Consider the following 17,871-nt stretch of genomic DNA (forward strand, 5'->3'; position numbering starts at 1 on the left):
AGGGAGTTCAAGCTTCATCAAAGGAGAAAATGCCAGGCAGCTTCTCCTAGCAAAGACACAGCAATAACCAACCACCAAAAGCTAGACAGACAAATTAAATACAGCACAAATGTTTAGCAGCATTAACCTTTAAAATCCACTACCAAAGCCAGTCCAGGATTCAGCATCTCCCAAGATCCTTAAACCAACCACAGGAAAGAGGTATCTAATGACTTCCCAGAGCCTGTTTATGTGATCTAAGTCTCTTCTGGCCCTAAATTCTTTGTGTGGATCTAGAAGATCCCTCAGTTGGTCTTGGGAAGCACAATCATGCACAGCCAACCCGGAAATGAACCCCTGAAGTACGTCCTGGAAGCGGCTGGCTATGTGTCTGCTACCACAACATCCTGCCCACACCTTGCCTGAAATTCAAGCTAAACCAAGCACGATGAAATGGGGCAAAGTTTCCATCAAAACCTTCTTTGCCTTCTCCTCCTGCCCATTTGCAGTTGGCTTTTGATGAGAATAAACCACAAAAAGGTGACTGGAGGGATTTTTTTCTTGAGAAGTTGCTCCTGGTGCCACTTTTGCAAATCCAGGCAAGAAACAAATCCACCCAAATACTGTTTGCAGACGAGTGGCTCTGTGCTATATGGTGAGGACAGGTTGCCAGCATGTGCTGCCCAGCTCCTTGGGTGGAACAAGCAACAACATAAAAATACTTCAGAGAGGTGTAATTGCAACCATGGTGGCAGTTTCATGTACATAGACCTACTGGCAGGAGGAGAAATCATGCTGCCAGCCAGCAATATTATAGCAGCAAACATTTCAAGTGCCAAGGTCTGCTGTGGCTCCTTCTCTTTGCCTCTCCTCTCCAAGATGATGCCCTTCATTTGCTCTTGTCCTGAGCTCTCATGCTCAGTGATTACCAGAAGCCACACTGGAGCTCACCTGAAAAATACCCTGGGCTCCAGCACAGCCTAAAGACACAACTATGGGATGGAGGACAGCATCTGGGACACGACACAGTCACAGTGTTTGGCAAGGTGAGTTTCAAATGCCTGAATAAAGCACAAACACAGGAACAGTGTGTGGTCCTCACCTGCCCATTAACTTGGTGCATACAGAGAACATAACCCAGCACCACCCTCCTCTTAAGGACTTCCCTTCACTGCTGATGTTGCAGACCAGGCTGCAACGCCCACCATCACCCCTTTCCACTTCAAGATGTTGCCCTTCGATTGTTCTGGGTTCATTTGTCTTCCAGCAAAGCATTTCCCTGCACCCCCAGTACTCAGCAGCAGAGAGCATGGTGCAACCAATGTCTTCTCTTGAACTAGGCATCCCCCAGGAATCATCCACCCTTCTCAGCCTCTACCACTGTCGACCCAGATGTGGATTTCCACACATTTAAGGTGTGCAGTGAGTGGAAACACAGAGATTCAGCCTTTGCCTGGCTGGCCCACACAGTGTGAGCTGTGAACAAGCAATAAGCTGAAATTCAATGGCACCTTCACCATGCGTTGGGACTGAAATCTCAGTGGTGGTGCCTTCCCCTTCATCAGTCCTGTTAACCCTGGCTGATGAGCACCTTTCCCTGCCTCAGGCACACTTCCACTTGCACTGCCCTTGCCAGAAACTCCGCTCACACCCACCACAGTACAGCAATAGATCTGATTTCCCAGAGGTGAACACACACTCTTGACTCATTCCCAGCACCTGGAAGCACCAGAGGAAGACAGGAGTGATGTCTTCTCCACTGCAAGCTAGGAGGGAGCTGTGTTCACCCATGGAAGAACTGGATGCGGACCTGAAGTCGCCAGCATCCCTCTGATCCAAGCAAGATCAGAAGCTGTACTTTTGGAGGGCTACCAACAGATCTGTCATGCCTTGTCCCAAGCCAAACATTGTTTATCCACAGCTCTACTTCCAGCAAAGTCAGAAGCTGCCCACAGCAGCACTGAAATCCTTTTGTCTCCCTGACACCGGTCTGTTACACACCCATGGTACACAGCAAAGCCCCAGCAAACTGCCAAAACCCAGCCAGCCTGCATCGGCCACGATTCATCCTTTGCCCAGGGATGCAGCCTTGCTGCCCCACGAGCAACGAGGAAACCACATACCAAGGCTGTTTTGAGCAACTTTCAAGCAGTTTTCTGGCTCTGAAAATAACCAGCTGAGCAGTTGGCTGCTACGGCACGCTGTCAAGAGGGAGAAGGGAAGAAACCAACACATCTCCTTGTCCTCTCCTGCCCTACCCAGCCCTCTGGTGGTGGGGTGTGGGTGAAATGGGGTGAGTGGGATGGGGGTAAGCCTCCCCTGCAAAGAAGTTAAATCCCACCATGGAAAACTCCCTCAGAAGCCTGGCAATCACCTCGCAGGGAGGGGGCAGGGGAGCCGGAGCCACTCACCAGCCGCCTGCTGCACGTACCGAAGGGGTAAATTAAATGCATTCATCTCACTGCAGCTCACAATGGCCACATTTTCACCCGACACACAACTTTCTGACAATCAACCTAATTTACTTCAATAATAAATGAAAAAAAAGGGGGAAGTGTTCTTTTATAACAGCAATCAGGGACGAGTGCCACGGAGCTTTTCTTGTATTTGGTTTTGGGAGGTTGGGTGGGTTTGGGTTTTTATTTTTTTCAAAGCAAACTCCATTCAACTCATTCACTTTAAATAAAATGATTCCTTTATCTATTTTTCATTTGAAACACGGAAGGAGGACACGAGAGACTGTGGAAGCACCTAGTTTGTTTCTGACATCCCTGGAATAGTTTTTCAGGAGACAAAACACACAGAGCTTACAGGTTTGGTAGTTAGGAGCCCAGTATTTCTGTTTCCCCTGTTTCATCATTTTATGATGTCCATCACTCCAGTGCCTACATGCAAATCTTTTCTTGAACTGATGCTGTCTGCTCGCTACCCCTGAAGCCCAGTAGTTTAAGGGTCCTGCCTATATGTGTGAGACGCAGCTATGCAGCAGGGCATCTGTCTGGTTTTCATGCCAAACCGTGAAGCATACGTGACTCTAATGCCAAGAGAAATCCCAGCTTTGGTGATTCGGTGGGGAAGCACTCCTCAGGATTCAGAAGGCATAGGAGGGCTGGTGATAAAGCCTTGCACCTGCACCCAAAGTCCCTGTACAGCAGCAGACCCGTCTCCTTTCAATCCCAACAGGCAGTATCCACCTTCATCCCTCCCCCTCCCCATATATATTTTTAATATACATAAAGACATACCCAGAGCTCCCTTTGTCAATGGAGAGAGACACCAGCACCTCCAGAGTGTGATCCATCCAACCAGCCTGCCTGAGAGGAAATAAATGGCCTCTGGAGATGCCTATTTCTCTGCACCAACTAGGAGGGAGCCTGAGGCAACCAACCCCGACGTTGACATGTAACTTTCAGACACCGAAGTCAGAGCAGATTAATCCAACCCATTACTGGGGCCTTTAATTTTTGCTGACTTGATTTACAAGTGCTTGCTCAGCAGGTTGAGCCCTGATGCCACAACAGAGTGTGGACACAATGAGTCCTTTCTCCTCTTCCTGCCTTGGATACGACCATGTTTATTCTGCCACACACCTCATGGTATTATACACAGATAAAATAAGAATTATCCTCTCTGAAAACTTTCTCTTGGAGCTCAGAAAAGTGAAAGTGTTCAATTAATGTGCATTGTTGCCAGAGTTTTTAAACACACTTGGAGACAGCAAGCTCTTTCAAGAGGAAGAATGTATCACCATTTTGTAGATGGGGAAATGGCCAAGTTGTGAATAAAACACAGGTCCAGAGCCATAATAATCTACTGCTCTGTCCCTATGAGATACATACAGAAACCACAGTGGTCCTTGGTACAACCCCAGAGGCTCTGCCTGACACCCACCCCATTTCCTAGGAGGACAGAGACCTGTCTGGATACAGCCGTGCCACATCTGGCTTCACAGATACCAACAGCACCACATCCCTGCCCTCCCAGCCCCACAGCTCCTGCAGGTGGGAGCCACCAGCTGCAAGGGAGGAGACAGGAGCCTGAAGGAGTTGCCTTCTGCAACAAGCAAAAGCCAAGACATCTCCTGCTTAACAGGGATGCTGTCATGCTGGCACCCTGCCCGACCTGTTCACTTGACTGCAAGTCCCAGACTAACCTCTCTGTAGCTGGGAACACACTTTCCTGCTCTCAGTGTAATCAAGTCCAGGTCCATAAAGCAAGCCATGTATGCAGAGATAGCCTTAAGTGGACACTTAGATCGCTTACCCAGGGTTATTGTCCATCTACCAACAGGCCAGTCAATTAAAACTGGCTATGCTGCACTAATTTTTCACCAGCACACAAAGGAGACTGATAGAATGGCTCATCCTAGCCACAGAGCAGCCTGGCTCAGGGCTTGGCTTTGGCCATGGCTCCCCTGGGTTGTATGGGCAGTGTGGAGCTTAGTGGCTTCTGGATGTAGTAAGAAGTTTATTTTGGTTCACTTTGGGTTGGGTTTTTTTTTTTTTTCAGTGCAGACCAACCTTGATTCTTCTGGGAGGCATTTTCACCAATCCCAATGATTTTGTTCTCCTTCCCTCTTCCTCGAGGGCATTGCAGCTTGAAGGAAAGCAGCAAGAGAGAGCTCTGCAGGCAAGTTAGAGCCTGGCAATGCAACAATTTTCCCCCAGAGGAAAAGATAAAAACAGTGACATTGCACTGGAGAGCTGAACAAAGCAAACATGAGTTTTGGGAGCAATAAAACCCACCGACTCCCACCTTTCACCCAGGACATCACTCCTCCTCTATCCTTTCCCCATTCCACTGTTCCTGAATCCATCCCATCTCCCCATCGGTCTCCTGCATCACAGCCCCTGCTAATCTATGCACTGAGCCCTGGCTATTGATCACTGTTTGCAGGCTCTCTGTAAACTTTGGTTGTAAAGGTTTCATTAGGCTGCCTCACAGTCATTACATCAAGTAATGGAAAACATCCATCTTGTTCTGCTGCTCTGCAGCAGCCAATGGAAATCGGTCTGAAGAGCGTTAATCAAGCTATGAAAATCATTGGCAGCTCATGCCTTGATGAAGAGAAACCCTGCTTGGGTTCAGAGGCCACAGCACCTCAGGAGGAGGCTGTTGTCCCACTGCCAGAGCTCATTGCTCACCTTTAGAGATGAAGAAAGGCTTTGCTCCTCTCCAAGGGCTGCTATGAGAGTCACAGGTCCTGCTGCCTGTGTCCAGGGCATCTCCACAAACTCTAGAGTATCATTCCATATTTTTCAGCTTTCCATATTTACACAAGCCCCAAACTGGACTTCATAAAGGTGAATCAAGATCCCAGATCTCCCCTCGTACCTTGTCAATGTTTTGCCCCGTGCAGCTGGATGCCAAAGGAACAGGAGAGAAGGGATTCAGGCTCCCCTGGGGCTCCTCAGGGGCTGGGGAACTTGGGAAGCAAATACTGTGTTTAATCAAGACTAAACACTCGCTGCCACCCTTCTGCCAAGTGGCAGCAAACATCCCCAGCCTTCAGGTGAGCAGGAATCTCACTGAAGTCACTCTCCAGTACCTACTCTTTAGTCCTACTTCAACAGGGGAGCCCTCTCTCTCTCTCTCACCTAAGGCTCAACATTGCCTGAGATTAATACTCTTCAGCAACTTGTAAGAGCATCTTAAAAAAAAAACCCCACCCAGGTCTCCCACAAAGATGATTAGAGAATTAAAAATACTCAGTGTTCCCACAAGAAGAAGCAGCACAACAGTTTCTGATGCTGCATCCAGCAGCACCACTACAGATCCTCAACTTGCAGGGCACCATCTCTCCCAGTGACACCAGGCTGCACTTCCCAAAGGCTTTGCAGCTACAACAAGGGGGGTTTGAACACGAGAAGCCACCAACCCCAACCCAAGCTCAAAGCAGCACGGAAGAGAGTCAAACACATGTTGCCTCTCAGCAGATTACAACTGGTCAGGGAAAAGCAGATCTGAGACTCAACAGCAGCCTCTAGTTTCAAAGGCCAGTACTGTCCTTGCCCCTGGACCCTCCCCAGCACAGAAGGATGTTTGCTGACCCCAAGAAGTTGTTGCAGTTATCTTGGAAGCAAAGTGCCTTTTTGTAGCAGTCCTTCCGTGTTATTTTAGCAGCTGCTGCCTTACAGACTGCCGGAGTAAGAGATTAATGCTTTAATTATACCATCTGAAAGCTGGGAGGCTGAGCTTTCGGATGGTATACAGCACTGACTTCTGGCACTGGTGGATCTTGAGGGACTACACACTAAAATCAAGCTGGAATCCAAGTGAGGAATAAAAGTGGAAAAAGTAGTAAGACAGTAATCAGAATAATGTGCTTTTAATGCCCAATATCTCACAACCAGCTGGGGCTAGAAATTAAAGCTGCGTGCTTGTTGCAAGTGGGGGATCCTGTCTTGCAAAGACTTAATCTCTCCCATCTCTGGCCCTGGTGTTGCAGGAGGTATCAGATGATAAAACTGCTTGCATTTTCTCTGTGCTCCAGAGCACGTCGGTGAGCATCTGACAACACTCCTTCCCCGCCCGGACGCTACAGGGGTATGTCCAAGTGCTCCTGCATCCCCTACCCTTCCTTAGCCATGTCTGGCAGCATAATGGAGGGCTGCTCCATCCCTAGCATAGGCAAGGAAGATGTAGCAGAGGGCAAGCAAGCTGGTTTCCCTTGTTGTTCACCAGCAATGCCTTCACCACACATGGCAGCTCTGGTGATGGCTGGCAGCACACAGCCAGAACATAACCAAGGCTGGTTCCTCATCCCATCTCCACCCATCTCTCCATCCCTGACACTTTCCTCCCTATTTTCCTCCTCTCTTCCATTTTTTCCTCCCTCTGCCTTCATTCTCTCACCACCTCCTAACCTATTTTTCTCTCCTCTCCCCCTTCCCCACAATCCCTCTCTCCGCTCCCCCTCCCTCCTACTTAGGAGGAGATCAATGTACTGGGAATGCTGACTAGGGAATTAAATCCAGCCAGCCTGTCTCTTTGAGCGACCTCTCACTAATCAGCTTGGATGGCTTCCTATTGCCCCCCTCCACTCCACAGAGAACCTGCAATGAATTCGCCCGTGCCTGGCTCTTGTCAGCCTGCACACAAGGAGGCAAACGTCTCTCTCATCTGCTCTGCATTCAGCCTTTCTTCCCCTTTCCTGTATCAAGTAGGTTGGAGCCAATAGCAGGACTACCTTGTCTGCTTCTATTTTCTCACTGAGCTGTGATCTCAACTGGAACACGGTCCGTGAGCAAGTAATTTCTTCCCTTCAGCTGTGGGGTCTGTCTGTAGCACGTAGGGCTTCTGTGTTTCGCCACCTCTCAGAACACAGTTGAGAAGCAGGATGGCGCAAATGGGGCTTTTCAGAGCCCCATTTATCTTCCCCTACATCTTTCAACGGAGGCTTTTTACAGGAATTAAGCTTACAGATGCACCAACGTGTCTTCCACACTCAGGGCTGACCTCTCTGCCTCTCTCCCCGGGAAGGGATGCTCAGGTGGAGGCCCCTACAAGGCCATGGGCAGGGCAAAGCTGAGAATGGAAACCTGACAGCTCAGCTCATGCAACCCCATCGCACAAAGCTGTCCAAACCCAAGCCCCAAACAGCAGCTGCTTCTGTCTTAAGGGCTAAGATCTGCCTCCTGCAGAGATTTCTGCTGCTCTGTAATCTCATTTGCCTCCGAACAGGTGCTGACAAGTCCCCCCCACCTTTTCCTTCTATTTGTTTTCAGTGAGTTCTGAAAAGCTTTGGTTGGGAAACATTGAAATGTTTCTTTTTGACATTTCTGCTGCCTGGCCTTCTTGAACTGCAGTATTTAACTTGGGCTTTCTGGGCTGAACCGAAACCTCAGCTTGGCACTGGTCAGAATTCAGCTCCTGCAATGCAGCATCAGGAGCAACATGGACACATAGTGGGGGATTGGGAGAGCCTGAGCTGGGATCCTGCCCCATCATCCAAAATGTGATCCCTTGGGCACAGCAGATGGATGCACCCATTAATATTCAACTAAAAGAAAACTTTTCCCTTGCTTTGATGAAGCAAAACATACCCATTTTGGCCACCCAAAGCCTGCTGTGAACATCTCACTAGAGCCCTCTGAGCATAAAAACACCCCACAAAGCCACAGGACGCACACACACAACGAGTCCTCATGAAAATAATTAAAAACAAAAGTCAATTTTGTAGCATCTACGTGTTCCTTAAGCAGGCAGTCCCATGAGCAGCAAAACTAATGAAGCCTGGCTGCCTATGGATCGGTGTCTCACGGCTCAATTCTCTGATGTCTAATGAGGTGCAAGCTCTGATCAAAGTTTTTCCCCCACCATTGGGGATTTCCTAACAATACGCTCATCTGGGGACCCTCCAAGGCTCCAGCAAAGGATTAGCAGACGCTGCTGCCTCTCCTCCCAACGGCAGCTTTCACTGGGTGGTTTCTCCCCTCCCCACCAAGCTGCCTACACCAAACCCACTCCCTTTGGGGGCTGAAAAGATTCAAAAGCATCACAGATTCCTGCAGAACCCCACAGGAGCTGGTTCTCCAAAAATCTGGCTGCAAAAAGCTTGCCAGAAACTTTCCACCTACGCTGCTGCCTTGCAAGACGGGCACTTGAGTGGTTCACACACAATGGAAACATTGGTATTGCAGGCAGCAGGACAGAGCCCTTCTCCTGAGCAACACCCAGCATCTTACCACCACAGATACAGTATTTGCATCACCCCCTTTCTCCCCTGGAAGCCAGAGGTAGTAGGAAAGCTTTAGAATAGGACACTGAAAATGATCTGAGATGTGTGGGTGGAGAAGAGATGCGTTACAGCGGAGAAGAGATGTTGTCTGCCTCCCCTTGGACCAAACAAGGAGCAGGAGGAACTCACCAGCTGCCGATTCTTTATTGTAACAGAGGAACACAACCGATGCAGAAGTAATTTCCTTGCATGGCTGTCTACGTGGGATGCAAGTGAAGTGAACCAAACTATATGCCAACACGTGTACAACTACGCCTGTGTGCTTAAACATGCATGCAAACAAGCTCTGCTTCTCCAAAATCTCCCATAGGCTCATCTCTGCATCCAAATGAAGCAAATTAGTGTTTACCACCATTTCTAGAGCTCACTGACAGCCAAAGTACAAGATTTCTGCTTCGGAAGCCCCCCTAGGGTTATCAAATTTCTAGCACTGGCTTCTTAATCAACCTTTTCTAGTCACTAGCAAAGCTGGAAGAGACCAGGACACACCATACCTTGGTATGTATCTCTGCTGTGATCAAGGGAGGTAGGCTCAAGCACCCCAGCTGAGGCTTTGTGAGGACAAGGGAGTAACCTCAGCAGGACAAGGGAGGACATAAAGGGGGTGGAAAGGGCACAAGCTAAATGCACTTGAACCACCACCAAGAAGATGCTTTGACTCTTCTCTGTTGATACATGAGGAAAGCTCAGGAGCTCATTGGTTGGCAGGTCAGGGGGAAGCTGTCACCACCAAGGCACTGGCATGCGATGAAGGGATGCGCCAGCCTTGCTCTGCTCTGCAGATGCTGACAGCTGTCAGTGCCTGGCCAGGAGGACAGTTTGCTCTGCTCTGATAGGAGAGGGATGTGCTCCCGCTCGTTAAGCTGGCAGCATCTCCTCATTTCCATGGCCACACTGCCTGGCTCTGTGCTGAGATTACGTGGCATCGGACCACAGCTGACATGAGGTGCCCGACACTCGTGTGCCCTTACGAGACCCCCTCTCACAGCTGATACCTGCCCAGCATGCCAAGGAGGAGCCAAGGAGGCATCAGCCTTGTCACCTCGCCTTCCAGACTTAGGAGACCTTTGAAACAGGCACTACACTTGACCTTCATCCTCTTCTTAATTAACAGTGTGGGTATTAAATTGCAGCCTTTTATTCATGGACAGGTGTGCATCTTTGTCAGAGGTCCCTGCTTAAATCATCCGCCTCGTCTCCAATAACAATGTTAACGATGCTCAGAGCTGGCTCTGGACTGTAAAACATATTTCCCTGATGTTTGTTCAATAATTCCCTGAGAATTAAAAACATCTATTACCGGCTGCAGGATGCTAAGAGGCCCCTGGAGCAGAGACCAGGCTGTAACTCACTGGAGGGGCTCAGCTGATGCCGCAGATGCTGTTATCTGAGTACCAGGCTCTGGCATTCCATGGTGTTTGACACCAGACCAACTCTGGGGCACTGCAGGACAGTCAACTGCAGAGGATGGAGTGTTATCAGCCATGCCCAAGTCCAGCTGTGCTCCAGGGTTGCTGCTGGGGCACAGAATTCTGGTTGTTCTTTGCAGTCCTGTTACCATTGTCAGGACATTATCCCAAAACACCTGAAGCATATCCAGCCTCTATTAGACAAAGCACCCCCAAACAAGGTCATTGCAGGAAGGCTGCTGAGGTGAGGAAGGCGTGAAAGGAGGAAGGATGGTTCTGTGACGCTTGGTGGTGGTACAGGAATGGAGCCATGTCTCAGGTAGCATCACCAGCCTGCCAAAGACACCTATTTATCACCCAAATCTTAAGCTGTAACAGCATGCAAGAGAGCTGCCTCGACACAGAGCGTGCCACAGAATAGTCCCCATCCCTGTCATGACTTCTGGCAGCTCAAAAATGTTGTTTCTGGAAAAATATTTATCCTGTTAATGAAGCAGAGGCAGCAGCAGAGGCCCCAGAAGGTCAGAGCAGTGCTCATTGCAATCAGCTCCCTTCACAGCTCCCGCTGAATGGGGCTCTGATTGCAGATGCCAATCAGAGCACTCAATTTTGCCTGCCTATTTGAAAATTAAAACATAAAGGCACTTTCCCAGACACTGCATTTAAGGGTGGTTTATATAACATAATCTTGTGGGCAGAAAGCCAGATGGATCCGGAGGGTGGGATGCTGGAGTCAAGTGACTCAACATAGATAGAAAATACACCTCACGTGACTTCAAACACACACTCCAGGGAGACCTAGAGAAGGGATTGGGGGCTGTTACCCATCGAAACACCACCATCACCACCCAGAGCCTCCCAAGACACAGGGTTTTCATGCAGATCCTGTCTCTACACCTCAGGACTGAGCTCTTTCCAATGGCCACAAGCCACACTGCAGGCTGGAGTTTTGGTTCCACTGCCTGTTATTTTTAATTATTATTGGTATTTCCAAGCATCTTTGCATCTCACCCAAACACTGAGACAGTTGGACGATCAGCAGGCAAGAAAGGAAATGAAAACAAACTAATCCAGTCCTGCAAAAGCTCAAATTGTAAAACGCACAGCGCTCAACTGCTGCGGAGCGGCTGGACTCGTCCCACCGTCAGCTCTCATGATTTCCATTTAAATCATCTGAATTAAAGAGCAGTTCGAGTTAGAGCATCTGCCTGAAGATTTGTCATGCCTTCCCATGCCCCCACAAGCACAGCTGTTTGGATCAGGGAGCTAGCTGCAACACCGCCATCCGACAACTGATGGGAATTCTCTGCTTGCACATTCCCAAGCAGGGGACAACTGAGGTGACAGCACACAGGGGACCCAAGTTTCACCACGTCCAAGGTGTTGCAGAACTCCAACAGCAAAACAGCAGGGTTGCAGCCTGCTCAGATGCAATTCTGACCATTGAATGGCAGAGCTGCAAAGCCACAAAGCCAGCTTGAGCAGGGCAAAATATGTTTGTCCCCTCCACTCCGTAGGCTGGGGCAACGTGCATCACCCCTTTCCCGAGTCTCCTGCTTGTTCCTTGCACAATCAGACATGCTGGCAGGGTGGCACTGATCAAGTCATTTGGGAGCTTTTCCCTCTGACCAAGGTATGGGGTTTTTGAGGTGGACTTTTTTGCACTTTTAAGTCAGCAAACACTTCCAGCCCTCACCATCCTGGGGAAGCGAGGAACCAAATGCAGCCTTCTCCCAGAGCAGGCAAAGGTGGCCAGGGAGCAGCAGGCAGCACTCACCATCCTGCAGGTCTTTGGGGAGAGTGACATGACCCTGGGACTCCTCTGACATGGGATACAGGATGCTCTAGCTGAGCACTGGTGCTCGGACAAGAGCCACCCTGAGGAGAAACACTAGTGAATGCCTCTGGCTGCTCCCTGCCCGCACACACAACGGAACCATCTCAGCAAAGCCCCACAAGCAACAAGGGGCACGTCCGACTTTACCATCATTTCCATCCTCTGGTTCACAAACACCAAGGGCAACAAGGATGCAGTGAGAGAAAGAAGAAAATAAAAACCCAAGGAAGATAATCCCCCTCTCCCTAGATTAGCCCCTTTTCCCCATATAGCCTCCCTTCCCAGCACAGGAGCTAATGTTAGCACGCCGGTTATGCAATCACCTTAGAGAAAGCTCCTATTTAAAGCTCTGCTTTGGTGACAGCACATGACACAGACATTCCAATCCCCCACGCAAACCATCCTGATGCTTTTCTGCTCATTCATTCCCTTTGCTCGTAACCCACCAGAGTAACACATCTGCTCCCAGATCTCCCTGCTGCATGGAAACACTGTGCTCAAGTACCTCCATGCCTGCACTCTGACAAAAAAAAACATAAAGGCTTTAATTACAGGATAAGAGAGCCCATCAGATCTCTTAATTTAGCCTGTCTTTTTATTAATTAAAACACGAGACATTTAAAGTGGAAAAGTGTTGGTGGGCAACTGAAAGCAAAGCCCCCAGCGGCGCTTTGGGAAGGTAAAGCATGCGATGCGCAGGCAACTGCTTCCCATGCTCCTCGCTGTCTGCCCCAGGGGTCTTGGAAGAGGCAAGTTACAGCTCCAGCTTCGCTTACAGATAATGAAAAGTCACGCCACCAGGATGCGGCTGCCAGTAGGGAGCAGCACGGCAGTTCTTTAAAACACTCAGTGGAGCGCAGGACAGCAGTGGAGAGGTGTCACCATCTCCACAGGAGCTCCAGAGCATCCTGCCTTACAGCGCTCTGCAGCGGCCCTAAAATCCCCACCACATCCCAAGTTCGGTGTCCCCAGAAGAGATGCACCTCACCCCGGGAAGCTACCCAGCCCTGCTGAAGCTCAGCACCTCCCTTGCAGGCAGGCAAGATAGTCACTGTGGGACAGCAGCTCTCAGGTCACATATGGCTGGCTCCAAAAACACACCACAACGGCTGTGTGCACCAGCCTTCAGTGGGGCTCAGGTATCTCTCAGCCAGCATTTGTGTGTGGGTACAGGAGCGTTTCTATCTATCCTGGGTACTCATCCAGTGAGCAAATATCCTCTGGCCTGAAGCAGTCTCTGTGTGTGTAGATACCAGCCAGACCAACCAGAAGGGGGTGGGGGGAGAAATATAAATCCAAACCCAAATCCAAAGCCTTCCTCCGGCATTCATCATTTTAATTAGCAGAGCTGTGCCTTGAATCTCAATGGGAGATTATACCATAAAGAGAGCCAGGCAGAATAGCACAAGTGTCTCCTCTCACTTCAGAAATGAACAGAGCTATCTGTGAAATTATTAGTAATATTATGTGTCCCATTTACAGCTCCACATGCACGTCCTGGGGGCTCACCCAGCAGCAACAAGCAATCTAATGGCTGGGATGGCTTCAACCCTATAGCAGTGACTGCCCAGCCAAGTGACATTGCCAGCATCGTTCAATCTCAGGGCTTGGTCCTTCATCCCTTTCCACCTCTTCGCCCAGCTAGATGTCCCCCAGTTGTCACTCACTCTGCCCCAGCACAGTGATGTAAGCATAGGGAAGCAAAGGATGCTTCTAGCACAGTCAGCCACACAGCACTGAGCTGCCTGAACATCACACGCACACACGTGCCTTGCATGCAGCAACCACACAGACACACCAAGGAAGGAAATAAATATATATATACATGCACTAAGTCTTCCATGCCCCAAACATCCTCAGGTGACCATAAAAATCATGAGAGCACATAAAAGCACGGCCCTTCTCCTGCAGCCTTTGACAGCAGTCACCTTGCTCCCTCTTACCAGGGTTAAAAACTTCCTCTCAGAACATAAAAGCCATGATTTCACATTAAATAGTGCAGGAGCTGGGGCTGTGAAGCCCTGACTGTATTTGTGCACCTCCCTGGAGCACGGGGCAATCCTAAGGGAGCATTTCTCTTTGCCACGAGGGAGAGAGAAAGCAGCAGCGACACAGGCAGCCCCTGTAAATTGTTACAACCCAGCCCACTGCCTGAATAAACAGGTAGCAAGCAGCAACCTGGAGAATCACCCCGATTTCCCTCCCCTTAAAAGCCTCTTCGCTGCCATCTCATTTCTTTATTAAAGGCTGTCTGGAAACCCTGCTCTGCCACCCTGACCAGGTTCAGAGCTCCTTCTCCTATCACTGAGTGAAAGTTACCAGAGTAAAGAGCGTTTCAGTTAACACTTGATGCTGAATTGGAGGTTACAAATGTGCTCACCATCCCCTCGGTGCTCAGATAAACTAAAAATCAGGGAGAATCAACTGGAAAACTCAGCCTGGCACCGACCCAAACCTCCCCCCTTCCTCCCCCCCGCCCCTTTTCCCGAGGTTAAAAATTAAACAGGCAACATTTGAAGGAGTTAAAGCAGCTCTGGGCGTTTTCACACGCTCGTGTGGGTTTTCAGGAGCTTGGCTGGCACCTCAGGCAGAAGTGCCAAAGCGCCTGAAGGCAGCCTGGTGCTCCGGCAGCACCCCGGACAGCGGGCTGCACCGGCTGCGCCTCCCTCTCCCCTCTCTGGGAGGCGATGGGTGAAGCCACCTCCTCCCTAAAACCGCTCCAAACCTACAGGTGGGAATACTAATAAGAGCTGGTTATGCTTATTAAAGCAATTCCCTGGCAGCAGCCACAAAGAGGACGTGTTACAGGGAAGCCCCCTTCCGTAGATGAGCAGCACCATTTGTAGGTCGTTATCGCTGGGATGAAATCAGGTAACTTCAAAACAATTGGAAAGGTTGAGTTTAGATCGGGTCCCCTTGGGATGTAATATATGCTTTAATGATGCTGGGCGTAAGTAACGCTAGAACTGCCAGCAGTGATGCATTCCCACTACAGAGAACAGAGCCAGGAGCTGTGACTGTCAAAATAAACCCTCCCAAACCAAAGGAAAGGCATCGTTAGCCAGCGGCAGCGGCGCTTTTATCCTCCCCGTGGGTGGAAAAAAGCCACCTTTGTCCCCTTCAGCTGTGCCTAACTGGCACTCAGAGACTTTAAGAGACTTATGGGTGGGACGAGAGCCAGACTGGAGATGTAAAAAGCATCAGAGACCTCCCAAGGGGTGGTGGGGGCTAAAGTAAGAGGAAGAGTTTGACCCTAAATTGAGAATATATTTGAAAAAAACAAAAAAAAGCATCTTGTAATAGGACCTAAACTCACTCTGACCCTTCTGAGTGCTCACCACCAGCCTCCATCTTCTGCACATCAACAAAAATATCACATTCCCCAGACCATATCCACGCTGGAGCAATTTAGGGGACTTAAAAAACAGCCCTCTGACTCTACACACAGTCCTCTGCCCAGACCAAATCGCTAACACCCAATATTCAGCCACTGAAATGATGTTTAGTAAGGGCAGGTCAAGGCTTGGCTAGCCAGGAGGTGCATCAGAATAATAAAAGGAGAGGGGGTGCTCACCTGCTTCCCAAAATACAGGCCAGTGAAACTGCAGGGAGGAGGGATGCTCACGGACTCAGGGTTGTTCTTGCATCGTCTCATAAATATTTAACAGTAAGCACTTTGTAAAGAAGAATGTTATTAAGGCTGGTGTACTGTGTGGCTCCAAATGTGGCCATACATCAGATGTTGCCAGTCTAGTATTCATAACCCTCTTAGAGCAGCTGGTGGCAAATCAGTTTCTTCAGGGTGGGGGGAAATAAATAAATAGAGAAAAAAAAAGTAAAATCCTAAATTGCAGAGCCCTGGGGAGATATGTGCAAGGTGTTTGAGGGATATCCTACCAACAGATCAGACCTTCACAATCACCTACAGCGGTATGGATTATCTTGGAGAGATGGGGGAAGAAGGCAGGAGTGAAAAGGCAGAAAGGAATAAAACAATACACCAGATGAAAAGCAATTCTTGGCAGCAACTTTTAGCATAAAGACATTGATGGTTTTTTTCTTTCCTGCAATAGCAAATCTATCTTCTTAATGCTGCTGAAGATGCTCTAATAATATTTATTCCAACACTTTACACTTTATTGTAATACTTTTAGACTTCTTTTGAATTCTATGTTGTTTGGGTTTTTTCCTAGACTACTGCTTCCATTTGCTTCACCACAGACCTGACAGCCCCACAGGGAGGGATGGAAACAGGGCTGCTCCAGCTGAGAGCAAACCTACATGCAGGTTAAGGGCCAGGCTGGGCTCCTGCTCGCCTTTCAGAGCACCCAGCAGCAAATCAAGCTCCTGAACTGCAGCAAGCTGTAGCAGCCCATTGAAAGCCAGTGAGGGATTTTTCTTTTCCCAACATTGGGGATCAAGCACAAGAGCCTGGAGCAGTATTCTACCCTCAAATATGAATTCTGGAGCCCACGAGCTTCTCCATAATCATCTCTTTGCTGCTGGTTCTCCCCACACACCTGGCAAGGGTGCAAGGAATAAAACCAAGTGACCCCAAGGGCACGCACAACCTGGAGGGCCCCACTTCTGTTCATGTTTCAACCAGCATCCTGATGCTAAAGTATCATCCCATCCCCACACCATCCTGCTAAGCTACACAGTCCTTGCCAGGTATTTGTTTCTGTTCCAAAACACTGGTAATTTCTTTTGTTTAGTTTCCACAAACTGGCCAGTTACTCTCAGAGCACAACCAGGCAGGGTTGGAGTGGCTGGTGCACACTGACCATCTGAACAATGACATATGAAGTGTATTTAAATAGCAAGTCGGCTTTGTTAGGACACTGAGCAATACGGCAGCAGCCAAAGCACCCCCTGAGTTTATCACTTAGTTTAAAAACATTGAAAGTTATTTTAATTCCCTAATTATAATGAAAACCTGGGGAGAGGATGCACATGCAGAGCAGGGAGGGCTGGTGGGACAACAGGAGAGAAGACGGGCAGGGAAGGGGATTTACAAGGCACTAATCCCCTAGGGCAAGCGTTTGCATGCCAGGGTGGGGGGACAGAGGATGATGATGGATCCTCTGGCTTTTCCCCCTAAATATATTGGCTCAGAAGACACAGAAAAGCTGTTGGGGGCAGCTGAGTCCCTGCTCCACATGCGAACATCCACAGCATCCAAGAAGCCGCAGGAAGCTGAGGAGTGGGGGGACCCAGACCCTTCACATGCCCCCTCCCACCCACCCACTGTCCCTACCCTCTTCACACACCCCACAAAACATCCCCCACTCCCCAGTGAGCCTTAGCCAGGCTCAGGCACTACCAGAGCAGTCCTGCTTTGTCAGTATTGAGTTCATTTAATCTGTGCATGTGTTTAATTCCCCGCGCTGGCATTTCTCTCCTCTATCACTTTTCACAGACTGTCAGTCCCGAAATCCTTTACAGAGCAACCACATGCCATCCCTACTTAGGAATTACGCCAGCTCGAGCAGTCATTAGGCGCTTTCCATGTCCTACATGCAGCTGTGAACATTCATGCCAGCGAGACTTAATCAGACAGCGTATCAGCTACAAGCAGAGCAGGAAGGTAAGCGGGGATGTCACCAACCGCTCCCCTGCCTTGAAAGCTTTCAGGTTGCTACTGGTTTGTTTTTTGGTTGGTTTGTTTAGGTTTGGGTTTTTTTTTTTCCTTCTTCTTCTTAACACTTAAAAAGTTCCATTTGCTGGGTTGTTTTTTTTTTTCCTGCTCCAGGAGTTTCAGCATGCCAACAGACTCCTCGTTGCCCATCTTCCCCACTAATGCCACTGCCCTGGGAAATTCACCCCTGGACTCCTCTGCCCACTCCAGGGCAAACTCTCCTTGGGCATCCAGGGGTGCCCGCAACTGCAGACAGGGTCCTGAGCAG

This window comes from Gallinula chloropus (genome assembly GCF_964237585.1).
Source record: "Gallinula chloropus genome assembly, chromosome: 24".
In the NCBI taxonomy this organism is placed as follows: Eukaryota; Metazoa; Chordata; class Aves; order Gruiformes; family Rallidae; genus Gallinula; species Gallinula chloropus.